This window comes from Pinus tabuliformis, chromosome 5_2, assembly GCF_031772625.1.
Source record: "Pinus tabuliformis cultivar Carrire ecotype Pingquan chromosome 5_2, CPIR1, whole genome shotgun sequence".
Classification (NCBI taxonomy): domain Eukaryota; kingdom Viridiplantae; phylum Streptophyta; class Pinopsida; order Pinales; family Pinaceae; genus Pinus; species Pinus tabuliformis.
The window spans coordinates 180390698-180404168 of NC_142306.1; positions in this window are offsets into that span (position 1 = coordinate 180390698).

Below are 13471 nucleotides of genomic sequence, written 5' to 3' on the forward strand. Positions count from 1 at the left end.
AGATAAATATTGATAGTTTAGGTGTCCCTGCCTTTTATTCCAAAGTACAATAGTATTATCTATTATCTACCATGGCTAGTGCATGTTTCTTCATTTTCTCTAAACCATATAATCCTTTTCACCAATACCAACAGATACATCCTTGTTATCATGAAGAGTAGAAACCATAAATTTATTTCCTTTAAAGTTCATAAAAAAATTCGGACTTTTGGTTATCTCAATAATAGAAAAAAAAGAATCTTCACATCGAGAACACATTTAACATTTTTTTCAAGGTATAAAAACATTTCTTATTTTGATACTAACATCCCACATAGATAGTAATTCCAATTATCTCCTACAGAGATTGATTCTTTATGGCTCTTATGTCCAACAATACTTACATATGAGTTCTAGCGCCATGTGTAATGTTGAGATATGTTTGAACTGAAATACAAGGTTGTAGATTTTACTGATTAATGTTATGAAGCCAAAAATGAAAAATGACCCACTACTTCTTCTTCGTCATCCCCATAAAAAATATTTTCATGTCTTGATTTATTTTAACCTCTTACCAAGTAATACTCTCTTTCTTAACAACTTCTATTGAAGTGTCTAGGATTATCACAATAATAACATATAAACATACATTTCTTATACACATTGTTACTATCATTTCATGTTTCTCTTTGCGTTTGTAGCATGCACTCGATGCATTCTCTATGGTGGATGAATTTGGTGCCTCTCTAACTTAATCTCCTATCTTTAAGTAGAAAAAATGATCATAGCTAGATGAAAACATGATTTTTTGAGTATCACCAAGAAGATGCAATCACTAAAAAAATGAATAAAATGAAGGTGGTAAGCTTATCATTAAAAAATTATTCATATATTCATCATCTAATTGCTTCCTAATATCATATTGATTGATTCTCCTCCTTGCAATTTCTTGGAAAACAAATGAGTATTCAAATACAATGTCTATGTAGCTTATAATGCTTGAGAAATATTTTTAATAGTGCGTCATAATTCTAATCCTATTTTCACATTTCTTATCCCTACAATAAATTCCCTTGTAATTTAAAATTATAGAATCATTAAATCTTCATTATGACTTTTATCATAATCTTAATGATAAATTTCTCGTAATTTTTTTTCCCTAGAATGATTTGATCAAAATATCAAAACTCACTAATTATTGACATGTTATGACTTTATAAAATATATTTTTTTCTAGTAAAATTTTCATATTCTAGAAATACTAAATGACATAAAGTTTGAACAATAAATTTGAATAATATTTGAAATTACCTACCATTTTCAACATTTTCAAGTGCATGAGTGTTAGCTTTAGCATGGGATTTCAATGTTCTAGTCAATTCACAATATGCAATTGTGCTTCAAGATATTTAACGAGTGCTTTAAATAGTGGTGATTTGGAAATTTTGGTTTCTTACTTACCCACAGACAAATTATAAGAACCTTTAATATAAAAAAACTTAAATAATCCAACAATACCTTAAACATATTTTTTCATAAATGAGAACTTTTTATTTCGTAATACCTTAACTAGATTATGCTTGATGTTGATTATGAATTTTTGGGGGCAATGAGAATTTCATCAAAGAAGATGGTGTTGCCACAAATCAAGGAAATGCTATTTATCTCATAATGGTGGTGTAAATCTTTAATGGGAAGGAGTGAATATCAGAAGAATGAAAGAAAACTCAATACTAAAGAGAGTTGGTCAATCTACTTCCTCCTATTATGAGAAATTAGAAAATGGGCATCTATTACAAAATTTTAGTCAAAGAGTATCTAAAAATATTAATCAAGGTAATGGGTTTAATAGCGATGGGATGAATCGACTTATTTACGAGTAAAGGTCCAGCAATTGTTGACACATTGGAATATCTAATGCCTAGATTATTTACCAACTTGGGTAGCTACTCTATCTAGTGATCTCATGGCTTATTCCCACAATTGTTTCTGCTTCATCCAAAAATGATATGTAGAGATTTGAATAAGTATTGAAAATCATTTGTGGGAAATGTGATTGAAGAAAATAATGTTAATTATCTCTTCCTTTATGTTTAATGTGCTTAATCCTGGTAGATGTCATAACGATGATATGAGAGTGAAGGTGAAGGTAAATTTGAATGTGAGAGTTGAGGTGGGGTAGATATTATGAAAAACACAAAGATAATATGATTCCAATGATTAATACGTATTAAGTAAAATTACATTTTTTTTTTGCTAAAAATTAGTGCAAATGAAATCTTATGATCAATAAGTTGGGATAATATTTTTCAAGGGATGCATCTTATATCAACTTGCTATAATACCATAAAGCAAAATATAGTACAAATTTTAATTTCATTATCAATAATGATTAGGTGTTTGATATGGATATAACCTCCATGGAATATTCTATATTATTAATGATAGCATAAACAAGTAAAAGGTTGAGATTTATCTCCAAAGTAGTTATGCAATTTTCTCCTTTTAATTAAATTGATTAATTAAAAAAATGTCATATGAATAAATGTCTTTGAAGTGAGTTATGGTATCTTGGGTATGTGGTATTGAAAAGCCATGGTAATTGGCCCATGGTATGGTAACAAAGTCTATTTAAAGATTAAGAATTTCCATGGTAAAGTGGAGATAAATATAGATGGTTAAGAATCTTGTTCTATGTTTTTTAAATGTATGTGTGTTTAACTTATATATTAATTATTTTGTAGTTAATAATTTTAATATTAACAAAGTTATAATTTAATTAGGTTTTATGGTTTCTGTAATTTTAGAAACATGAGATGTATCATGAAGTAGGTATTTTGATCTTTATTATGGATTCCTACTGCACCAGCTAAATTCCTTTGGACTTTTCTCAAGGAATAGATCCATCTTAAATTTTGATCTACCAAGACACAAGATGAATCAAATCTCTTATAGTGCAAATGTTTCAATTTTTATTATAATTATTAGATATATATTTATTTTTAATTTAATATATTACTCATATTAAATATGGGTAAAGAATTTTTTTGAAAGTATAACATAAAATATATCTTATTATAACATGAACATCCAACATAGGTAGTAAGCTCAATTATCACCTAATGTCTTTGATTCGTTATAACTCTTATATCTAACAAAAATTACATACCAGTTCATATGAAATGTGTAACGATAAGATATGTTTGAATTTAAATAAAAGGTGGTAGATTTTATTAAATGAATTTGGGAAGCAAAAAATTAAAAATGACCTATTTCTTCTTCTTCATATCCTTCAACAACCTTTTCATGTCTTAATCTATTTTAACCTCTTAGTAATAATCTCTTTTTAACAAACTTTATTGAAGTGTCCAAGTTGATCACAATAATGACATCTAAACCTACATTTTTTAAATACATTAATACCATTTTTGTGTTTATCTTTTCTTTTGTACCATGCACTGGATGAATTATCTATGGTGGATGAAGTTGGTGCTTCTCTCTAATTTAATTTGTTTTCCTTTTGTAAAAGAAATGTTTATAATTTATTTTCTTTTTTAGAAGAAATGCTTATAGACTACATTATCTATGGTGGATGAAGTTGATGCTTTTCTCTAATTTAATTTGTTTTCCTTTATTAGAAGAAAAGTTTATAGACTCAAAAACATAAGGTTTTGAGTCTCTCTAAACATATCCAAACAATAAAAAAATGAATAAAATGAGGGTAGTAAGCTTAGCATCAATAAAGTAGTCATATCTTCATGATCTACTTGCTTCCTAATATCAGAAAGTTGGATAAGTTGGATCTTCCTTGCAATTTCATGGAAAACAAACAATTTTTCAAACACTGTGATTGTCCAACTTATAATGCTGGAGAATTATTCTTGATAATCGATCATAAGGATAATATTATTTTTACATTTCTTACCCTTGGAATTAAAGCATTTGTAATTAACAATTTTAGGAAATTAAAGCTTTTTATGTATTTTACCATAGTCTTCATAATCAATTTTTTGCTTCTTTTATTTTCTTATTATGATTTAATCAAAATCTAAAAACTCACTAATTATTAGTATTTTATAACTTTATAATTTTATAAATTGTAATTATTTTAATTAAGCAAAGTCTTTGGGTAGAAATTATAGGAGAGAATTTTTTTGCCCACACGTTTCGAACCAACAAGTGTAATTTTTTTAGTTAAATTTTTATATTCTTCAAATACTAAATTATACAAAGTGGTAATTATTAACATGTTATAAAATTTAAACAATAAATTTTAATAATATCTCAAATTAGCTACAATATTCAATCTTATCAAATGCATTAATGGTATCTTTACCCTGGCTTTCAATGTTCTATTCAACTCACATATGTAATTATGTCTTGAGATATTCAACCTAGTGCTTTAAATAATGGTGATATAGAGACTTTTATTTCTTACTTGCCATAAGCCCCTGTTTTATATAGAACAAGAAAATTATATTGATCTCATAATGGTGGTGCAAACTTCCAGTGAAAAGGAGAGAACATAAGAAGAATGGAAGAAAACTCAATAGAAAGAGAGTTGGTCAATCTACTTCCTATTATGAAAAAGCCGAAAACTATTGCAAAATTATATTAACTCAAAGGAAAATTGAAAGAGTATCTAGAAAGATAAATCAAGCTAATGCATTTGATAGAGATGGGATAAACCGACCTCTTTACTAGTAAAAGTCGTAATTAAACTATCTCATGGGTAGACTATTTACCAACTTGGGCAGCTAATCTATTGGCACATTGAACTATCTCATGGGTAGACTATTTACCAACTTGGGTAGCTAATCTATCTAGTGATATCATGGCTTGATAACATTGAATGGTGGTTTCCTCTCACAATTATTTGTCCTTTATCCAACAATGATTTGTAGAGATGAAGTAAGTACTAAAAACCATTTGTGGGCAATTTAATTGAAAACACTAATTTTAATGATCACTATATTTATGTTTCATGTGTTTAATCTTGATAGATGCCTTAATTTGACATAAGAGAATATGAGGCTAGAGGTGGGTTGATATTAGGTAAAACATAGATAATGACTACTTCTAATGATTAATATAAATTAGTCTCAATGTTAAGTGAAGTTATGAATTTATTACTAAAAATCTATGCAAATGTAATTTTATGATAAGCCATGGTGTTTCTTTCTTGGGCGTATGTTGTTGATAAGCGTAATTGGTGCATAGTATTATAACAAAGTCTATTTGCAAATTAAGAACCTCCATGGTAAAGTGGATGTAAATCTTCATGGTTAAGAATCTTGTTCCATGCTTTCTAAATGTACATGTTTTTAATTTATATATTAATTATTTTTGTAATTGTGCCCAATCTCACGTAAACATGTAGACAACCCAACACAGGGGTAGATGTCATGTAAACATGTAAACGTAAACGAAAATGTAAACCTGAACGTTTAACATTTTTAATGCTCTATTTAAAAATCAATCTAATTATTATTATGTATAAACACAGAGGTATGATAAATAAATATAAATAAACTGGAGGTATGGTAAATAAATAAAACCTCTTTTTATACTTACTCTAGAGGTATAGTGAATAAATAAAAATATAAATAAACTAGAGGTATGGTAAATAAATAAAACCTCTTTTTATACTTACTCTAGAGGAATAGTAAATAAAGAAAAATATACATAAACTAGAGGTATGGTAAATAAATGAAACCTCTTTCCATATTTACTCCATAAACCTTTTTATATTTACAAAAACTCAAAAAAGAGGTTTTATTTAGGTCAATCCTATGAGCCAAATACCATTTTAGTACCATGGGCTAAAGACCATGGGCCAAATACCATATTTATAAAAGAGGTATGTATGGTAAATAAATAAATATAAAAGAGGTATAAAGAGGTATGGTAAATAAATAAAAATATATCAAATAGGATTAGAAATCAACATCTAAACTCCTCGATCCAGCCTAGATCAAAAATACCATGGGCCAAATACCATACTAAATAAAAGAGCTATGGTAAATAAATAAAACCATTTTTTATATTTACTCATAATCCACTTTATATTTACAAACACTCAAAAATTAGGTTTTATTTATGTGAAGCCTATGGGCCAAATTATTATTAATACCATGCAAAACAACATTATTAACCCTAATATTAATATCAAAAGATTAATATTAGTATTATTATTAAATATAATATTAATATTAATATGTTATAATATTAATATTATTAAAGTTGATAACTTTATATTAATACAATATTAAATTTGTTATATTATAATATATATTAATATATCATGATATATATTAACTCTAGATATATATGGGAGGAAAGAATGAATACATAGAGTGATAGAGGTGGAGAGATGGGGGAGTGACAAGGGAGAGATCTAAATAAATTGGAAAGGGAGATGAGTGAGAGAGGGGGAGGAGTGAGAGAAGTAGAGAAGGGTAAGAAATGGAGAGGGAGACACAAATATGGAGGGGGAGAGAGAGGAAAGAGGGATGGAGATAGTGAAAGGATTGGAGGGCACATAGAGAGAGGGATGGGGGAAGAGAGAGGAGGTAGGAGAGAAAAGGAGAGAGAGGAAGGATGAGAGAGAGTACTTGAGGGAGAGGAGAAGAGAGGGAGGGATAGAGAGATGGAGTTGGATGGGGAGAGAGGGAGAGAAGAAGAAAGATAGAGAGAATAAGAAGTGGAGAGAGAGAGAGGGAGTGACAAGGGAGAGGTGGAGAGAGTGTGTGTATGTTTAGGTGTGAGATAAAGAGAAAAATAAGGAGAGATGGAGAGAATGGGGGAGATAAGGAGAGAGGAGGAGAGAGGGAGGGATATAGTAACATAGATGTAGAGAGAAAGAGAAATTGTGTGTGATAGGGGAAGAGATAGGATTGGAGAGAGAGAGAGAGGATTGAATTAGAGAGAGAGAGAGAGAGAGAGAGAGAGAGAGAGAGAGGATTGGAGGAAGAGAGAGAAAGAGAGAGAGAGAGTGATGGGGGAATAGAAATGTAATGACCCCAGATTGTGTAAATTCGAAAAGTTACTATGGTAAAAGACTAATACAGTTGTTGTTATGTTTTAAACAAAACTGTGGTAAACTATTTTGATTAAAGTAATTTAAATACTTTCTTGAAATTGCTGGCAGCCTCTAAGAGGTGAATCTTAAAGAAAATGATCAGTTGTGATAACTGATGGAACTACCCTCCAAAACAGGAGAAAGTCCTGACTGAGGGAATTCTGTGCTGTGAGGACAGACAGAGAGAATAGACAATCTTTTTCCAAGAAGAGAAAAAGTGCAGAAGAGGAGGGTTAAGTCTGGTTAGGACCAGATAACCTGGCACGTGAGTGCACAAATCCTGTTGAGGGCTGGAGGCCTGCAGGATGGCTCGGGGGGAGAACTCCGTCTGAAGGATGGGTCTCATGGCTGGGAGGAGAGCAGAATTAAAGCTCAGGTGACCTTTTGTTTGAAAAACCATTCCTGACATTGGTAATCAGGTACGGTTCCAAACTGGTAGTCCCTGTTAGAAAATGAATGTGCATTAAAATTACAGTGTTTTAAGTAGAAAAGGACTGTTGTTCCTAGATACTGTTAGTGTAATGTATCTGTGCAAACTTGAGGAGAAACTGCCATTTAATAGACAGAGTCGGGTTTAGTACCCAGATCAAGTGAAATGGTACAGAGTCATTAAATAAGTCTGTATATGATTAAGGAAGCCTGAATCCGAGAACTGGTTACAGGTAACAGTCTCGTCCTAGCTGTATTAACAGAGTTTTTACATTCAAAAGAACAAGCCTTGAAACTAAATCAATATATAGCAGAAACGTACGACTGATACTTGATTATAGATCTGTAAGGGATCTTTGGCTAAGAACATTAAGAAAACAAACCCGACTATGGATGGAAGCAGATCCATAGTGAAAGAAATGAAATAGTTAATAACAGAAGTAAACAATTATCTGTGTATACCTATTCATTAACTCTACGCAGAGAGTTATGGTCATTGAGAGAATATAAAGTACAGAGATGCGCTATATTCACCAAGGCATTCGTTATCGAATCTTTGTATTCGTTGCATAAATCTTTTTAACAGAGAAATCTGTGGTATGAGACTATACTGCGCACAGTGTATCGCAAACAAGTGAAAGAACGATGTATTATAATAACAAATGCAACAGTAGTGGAATATAGATGATACAAATGCATGTAAACAACAAAGATATGTATATCAGTCTCAAAGCTGGAGTATATGTCTATATACTAACCGTAATGGAACCTGTGTAAGCATGCAAAATTAATTACTAAACTTGCTAAGGCCGAAAGGCTGTGCATGCAACATAGAAGTAAAACCCTTATATTAAAAACAAAGAGACTGTAATGAATCTGTCGCAAAGATAATAATTATACCAAAGGGCCGCCCTGTCCATAGGGAAAGGTCTAAGCATTCAGACAGTGAACAGACGCCGAGGCGTAACATGCAAAGATATTATAACTCTTAGAACCACTGGGTCACGAATCAAGAATGGACAAGTTACACAAGTAATCACAGAGGCGAAGGCCGCATGTGACCAAGAGACAGTTAATAACAGAATACACGCTCATATCTCTGACTGAACAGCGATGAATAAAAAAGAAATATTCCATTAAAACACATAAATGCCCGAGGGCTTAGGATTTACATACATCTGCGAAATACGATCAGTACCAACAACGAACTAATAAGCTTAAATGAAACTATACATTTGACGAAGGGGGTCAAGCCCCTAAATAATAATACAAGTTCTGAGTTTAAGGACCAAAGACCGAAATCATGTAACGACACCAAGTCTACAGCAACGGTCGGAAACTAAACAGTAAAGCATAAAAATATATAACAGAACTTGGAGACGGTTTCATAAACTTAAGCCTCTCAACAGAGGAACCCCGTCGATTGCAGTGAAGGCCGCTGTAGGGGCTTTCCACAAGGAATACCCGGCAACGGATTTAAGAGAATCGAGCTGGAAAATAAGGTCTGCACCAAGTCACAGATGGTGGCTCAAGACCGAAACTTAAATCTCTAAATTCAAAACCAAACCCCAAATGCCGAGTCATACCTGGGTAGTGCCGGAGGTAGGCTCAGCTGAAGGAACGCCATGATCTTGCTGCAATATAGTAGGTTGCAGCTGCATGAAATTTGTCAGGGAAAACATAAGAACCTGTAAGGGAATTTCTTATACTTACAATGCTTTAAATGCAAACAAAGACTATCAACCGAAGTCACCTGTGAGGATTTGGTTCTGGGCGGAGAGGAACCCTGGAGTGTTGCAGGCCGGAGACACAAAGGTGTTCAGATGCGAGCTGGAGGAGAAACATTGCACCAGGTCCGCAAAGACCGCGACAGCAAATGAGCAAAATGCCAATACGAATCCATTTAATAGTCATAGCAAAACCTGGAACAATTCTTAACCCTTCGATCACCAAACATGATCTGAACCGTCGAAGTAAGGCGGGAGACTGTGGCGGTAAGCCCAAAGTCTGCAATACCAACGCATCACGTGGCTGGTGAAACCAGGTTACGCCACCTGCCCTGGAAGTACTGATGCCTTTATGGTAAGGATGATCTGTCATCCGGTACTGCGGTGGGACATCAAGTCCACACCATTAGCTCTGTCGTTTGATAAATATCTCGGCTAGTATGTCAGATGATAGAGTGGATCCATACTTATGCTATGTTAACGTTGTGTCAAATATAATATAAAGGCATTGACTTTAAACAAAACATGCATGCCGTGAACAATTGTGCATAGGTTAAAGACTTTTATGCTTATGTATATGTTTGATGATGGTAAAGAAAAGGTAAAGCGCAATTATCAGATTATAGATTTACATTGTTATGTTTAGGAAGGTGATAGTTACCTTTTTAAATTTTTTTTTTATGGATATTTGGAAAAGTATGGAAATGGTCGTGACAACATGGTATCAGAGCCCAGTTTCAACACTGTGGCCTCAGGCAGCACATATCCAATATGCATAAGGGTACACCAAGCAACTCATGCAAGCTAACAATGTACTTAACTGTGTTCTGTTTACTTGAACTGATTTTCAGAATTGCAACAGTCAGCAGTTAAACCAGAAAGAAGACAAAATGCAAGAACCTGGCAGTCACCCTCAAGAGAATGCAGAGCTGTGGGTGCAATTGGGTGCAGAATCACGGAGTACAAACCTTGCAATCCTGGAAACTGTCCAGGAACTGAAAAATGAGATGGCACGGCTGCGTGAAGACAACGCGCGCCTAACAGTTGAGCAGGAAAAGATTCTGAAGAGCCTGTCAGACAGGCAGAACCCACCCCTGTCCAACCCCAGTGCAGAACAACAAAGGGTAACAGAAGAACCAGACTATCAAATGGAACCTGAACACTCTGACGACAAGGAAAACCACTCTGATAATGCACCTCAACAGCAAACTTCAAAACGTCAGAAAATGGAACTGCAGGGAGAATTTCGAAAGATTAAGCCTCCCCATTTTGATGGTGAACAGGAGGAAGCTGCGGAAGCCTGGTTGATCAATATGAATAAGTACTTCCAGTTATACGAGTACGATCATAATCTGAAGGCAAGATTGGCAATCTTCCAATTACAAGGTAAGGCAACCTTGTGGTGGGAGGAAATCAAGATTGTCAAGGGGGTCAGCGAACGAACTATTACATGGGAAAAGTTTCAGAAGTACTTTAAAGAAAGATACTTGACTGAGCGTTTCTATGACGAAAAGGCAAGGGAATTTCATGACTTAAGACTGGGACAGCAGACCATGGATGAGTTCATTAACCGTTTTACCTCGCTGCTACGTTACGTACCCTACATCAAGGAGGAGAAAGCCAAGGTTCAGAGGTTTGTGAGCAGCTTACCTTCATATATAAGGGAGAGGATTGAATTCGACAATCCTAGAACCATGGATGAGGCCATCCGAAAAGCGAGAATCTGCTACCAGCAGAGTAAACAGAAGGGGGACACTACCAGCAAAAGATGGAATGAGAAAAGAAGCGGTCGAATGGTTGGGGGCAGCAAAGGAAGTCGCAGCAGTGGAAACAAAGGGGTTGGCAAAGGACTAAACAGTAGACCTGTTGCAAGGAATGCACCCCGGTCCAGACCAATGAGCGAATCTAAAGCAAATGAGCAGTCTGGTAGACCAGAAGGTGAGGGAATGAACAGACCGCCAGTGCAATGCTGGGGTTGTGGAGGACCTCACTATGTGAAAAACTGCCCACAGAGAAAAGGAACAGATCAGATATCCCAAATTCACGAAGCATCGACTGTTGGGGACGTGGCGCGTAGTGTGCCCAGAATCAATGCAGCGCTAGAGGACCGTCAAGCGGAGTATCAGCCATCTATGGTTGAATTCGAAGGTAAAATCTCCAACCTTTCCATAGCTGTTCTTATAGACCCAGGGGCTACTTTAAGTTATATTAGTCCGAAAATAGTAGAACAGTGTAAATTGCAAGCTGAAAAATTCAGGAATCCGTGGCTGGTCCAACTAGCTACCGGGGCCAAGAGACGAGTACTGGCCAAAGTAAATAATTGCTCCTTAACTATAGCCGGACAGCCAATAGTGGCAGATTTGAATATATTACCGTTGGGTTCCTATGATATCTTGATTGGGATGGACTGGCTGGAAAGACATTGGTCCTTAGTGAACTGCAAAACCAAGACCATCTATTATAGGGATGACCTGGGAGAGCAGCAGGAGTTGCAAGGAATCAGACATCCTGTGCAGATCCGACCCATTTCAGCAACTCAGCTAGCTAAGTGCATCAGGAAGAAATGTCAAATCTACGCTATTCAGGTGGGATACGCAAATCAAAAAGATAAAACTGCTATGTTGGGTAGCATTCCGATAGTGCAGGAGTTTGCAGATGTTTTTCCCGAGGAAGTGCCGGGATTACCACCAAAAAGGGATGTGGATTTCACTATTGAGCTGATTCCAGGGGCAGCACCTGTATCACGAGCACCTTACCGCATGAGTGTACCAGAATTAACAGAATTAAAAATGCAACTGCAAGAGCTGTTAGATAAAAATTACATCCGTCCCAGCGTATCACCCTGGGGAGCCCCAGTGCTATTCGTCAAAAAGAAAGATGGAACCTTTCGGATGTGCATTGATTATCGTCAGCTGAATAAGCTTACGATCAAAAACAAATATCCTTTGCCTAGGATCGATGAGCTTTTTGATCAGGTGAAGGGAGCAACGGTATTTTCAAAAATTGATCTGCGATCTGGTTACCATCAGATCAGAATAAAAGAGGAAGATATTGCTAAGACCGCTTTCAGAACGCGGTATGGGCATTATGAATTCGTGGTGTTACCTTTTGGGCTGACCAATGCACCTGCCACCTTCATGTGTTTGATGAACAGTGTGTTTCATCGGTTTTTGGATAAGTTTGTGCTGATATTCATAGACGACATTCTAATTTACAGCAGATCAAGAAAGGAACATGAGGAACACCTTAGGTTGGTGTTGCAAACTTTGCGGGAACATCAATTATACGCAAAGTTTAGTAAATGTGATTTTTACAAGGAGGAGATACAATATTTGGGTCATGTAATTACCAAGGAAGGAATCGCAGTAGACCCTGAGAAGATCAGAACTATAATGGAGTGGCCTATACCAAAGGACGTGGCTGATATTAGGTCCTTTATGGGGTTAGCAGGTTACTATAGAAGATTTGTTGAAGGCTTTTCGAGGGTAGCATACCCTATCACTTCCTTGCAAAAGAAAGGAAAAGTATTTAAATGGACCTCGGAATGCCAAAAGAGCTTTGAACAGCTCAAGCATTTACTTACCACCGCACCTGTGTTAAGTATAGCTGATCCTAATAAAGACTACGTGGTCTGCACGGATGCAAGTAAAGAAGGTGTGGGTGGAGTGTTGATGCAAGAAGGAAGAGTCATTGCGTATGAGTCTAGGAAGCTTAAAGAGCATGAGCAGAAATACTCTGCTTACGATTTGGAGCTGACCGCTGTTATTCATGCCCTGAAGATGTGGCGGCACTATCTTTTGGGCAGAAAATTTCTGCTGTTAACAGACCACCACAGCCTAACAAACTATTTCAGCCAACCCACCTTAAATACAAGGCAAGCCCGCTGGGCTGACTTCTTAAGCGGGTTCGACTTTGAGATTAAGCATTTAAAGGGGAAGGAGAACCGAGTAGCGGATGCATTAAGTCGGAAAGTGCAGTGCGTGTGCAAGATTTCGGTCAGTAAATGGCAAAGTACTCTATTGGAGAAGATAAAAATAGCAGTTGAACGAGATGTTGTTTATCAGCACATTAAACAGCAATTACAACAGCAATCTGGTAAGGAGATGCAACCAGAGTATACACTAGATGATGCTGAAATGTTGTGTTTTAATAAAAAGCTGTATGTACCCAACGAAGACAGTATTAAGAAGTTGATTCTGGATGAATTTCACACCAGCCATTATACTGGGCATCCGGGCTACCAGAAAATGGTGAC